This window comes from Gadus chalcogrammus, chromosome 11, assembly GCF_026213295.1.
Source record: "Gadus chalcogrammus isolate NIFS_2021 chromosome 11, NIFS_Gcha_1.0, whole genome shotgun sequence".
Classification (NCBI taxonomy): domain Eukaryota; kingdom Metazoa; phylum Chordata; class Actinopteri; order Gadiformes; family Gadidae; genus Gadus; species Gadus chalcogrammus.
In genome coordinates, this window is record NC_079422.1 from 21920776 (window position 1) to 21923376 (window position 2601).

Sequence of the window (2601 nt, forward strand, 5' to 3'; positions counted from 1 at the left end):
CGTGTGCAAAGCCAAATGGGCTCTGGGTCATTGATACTGCATCTGGGTGGGGCGCGGGGGGCCCTCTGGGTGTGTCCTTCTACAACTTTTCTGGTCGCAACCCAAAAACCCCCAAAAGACAAAAATCTCTCATCCTGCCTTTTCCAGCCAACCATACAACAAGATGAACAGTAGTAGTACTGTCAGTAGTCCATTGTGTTCGAATCACGGCGGAGATGTTTCCAGGGGAGTTTATGATCCTGTATCACACAGTTAAGAATAGTGAAAAAAGATAAAGGTAAATTGTTTCTGAATATTCAATGACTTGGGCACATCATGGTTCTTGTAGGAGTCAGTTCGGTCAGATAACAGTATAACAGGCTAAGCATGGATAGGAAAGCGCAAACCCAAACTGCACCACTGAAAACAACTTGGCTTCAAATGCTTTTTATCGTTTAATTGTATGTTTTATATAAAGCACATTGAGCTACATACTGTATGAAATGTGCCTTATAGATAAAGTTTAATTGAATTGTTTTGTGTACACATAGGTAATGAATTTGTTTTTAAACCAAGTTGGTGACGTCCTATATGGGCTTCTACATTGTCGTTGTTGGACTCAGCAGAGCGTTTGAGTGTTCCCAGTGCAGTCACCTCTCTGCTTTGTTTTTGTATTTGAGGTGCATGAGCAAAACTAAAACAACAGTGGGCAGGGGAACCGCTTTCAAATGGTCTAAGACGGATGGCAGCTTTGAGAGGAGTAATGCACTGATTGGATACTCGCACAAACACAGAAACAAACGCACAGTCAAGAAAAGAAGGCACACACACAGCCATGCATAGACACACACACACACACACACACACACACACACACACACACACACACACACACATTGCATCTGGATGATATTCACTACCATGGCTATATGCCCCTAATTCCTATTTTACTCTTTAACGGTATATGAGGTACTTTGTCTATGTGTTGCAATCACAACCTTGAAATCAGACCCAGTCACAGGGATGTGTTGATTAAAAAGCGATGCTGCTTTAAAAAGTATAATTTTAGGGCGTATCAAAAAGCTGAGAGCGGCACCGCAATGGGTGAAGAACAACTGCAGAAGCTCTCAGGGTCAGTGGATAAGAGACATTGCACGAACCCATATCAGAGGGATGGAGATATATAGAGAGAGATAGAGAGAGAGAGAGAGAGAGAGAGAGAGAGAGAGAGAGAGAGAGAGAGAGAGAGAGAGAGAGAGAGAGAGAGAGAGAGAGAGAGAGAGAGAGAGAGAGGGTGTATTTACCCATCCCTTTTTTGAAATGCCAGCCCTTCTGTTTATGATTACGGTTTTATTTTAGCACGCTTGCTTGTAATGATGAAACACACACACACACACACACACACACACACACACACACACACACACACAGACACACACACACACACACACACACACACACACACACACACACACACACACACACACACACACACACACACACACACACACACACACACACACACACACACACACACACACACACACACACACACAAACACACAATGAGCAGACATCTCCCTACCGTAAGCACCTAGGAAACATCAACAAGCAGGCCTACATAGCTGGTTGCTAAATGTGGGCTAAAGGGTTTGATCTCCACAGAAATACCATCAACCTCCAAATGGACTCTCTTTGTTCCCGAACAGACCACAAAGTCTTGCCAGTAGTACAAATTAGGTAGAAATGTTATTTCTAGTGCGCATTGTGCAACAGTGAACACACTGGGAACAATCACGGGAAATAATGACTGCATAAACACAGACCAGTCTTCAGGACTGTGCACACCATGACTAATAAAGACATTAGTATCACAAGCTCAATCAAGAAGAGCCAATGGGAATGCTGTTTTACTCTGGCATTATCGTCCTTCACTCATCTGTATGTGGTTGTATGAGTGTTGTGTTTCACTGAACTCAAATAAAGATTACCTTGGATTTATCGTAACAGGAGAGTTCTTGATTGAAATACGATTGAGTTTGAGGCAGAGCATCGGTCTGGGGGAATGACACTGGTGTAGCATTTTTGGTTTTGTACAATGGAATGATCTAAGATTGAAGATTTGGGCCAGCCTAAAGGGATTGTGGGTTATTTCCAAATGGCAGACAGGTAAACTGAAACCGCACCTCTGTAGCTTGCTTGAATCACCAGACAGTTCTTCTGACTCAAAAACAAACAAACCCTAACCCAAACCCGCAAAAATGTAAAGTCTAAGGTCTGGCAGATTACCTCAGAAATAAGTCATACCTCAAAGATATGTGAACTGGCTAAAAAAAGGTAGCGTTTTCCTCCTCTTTGTTGTGTCATTGTTTTCTGGAGTCTAGGAAGACCATGAGCCTTCATTTTTTTTAGTGGAGTTGAACGAAGCACAGATTGGTTGTGGTGTTTCAAACACTGCTGACACAACAACCCCACTCCACCCTGCCGCTCCCGCCCTGATGCTTTCTCCGTCTCCAACCTCTCTCTCTCTCTCTCTCTCTCTCTCTCTCTCTCTCTCTCTCTCTCTCTCTCATCTCTCTCTCTCTCTCTCTGTCTCTCTCTTCTCTCTCTCGTCCTCTCCTCT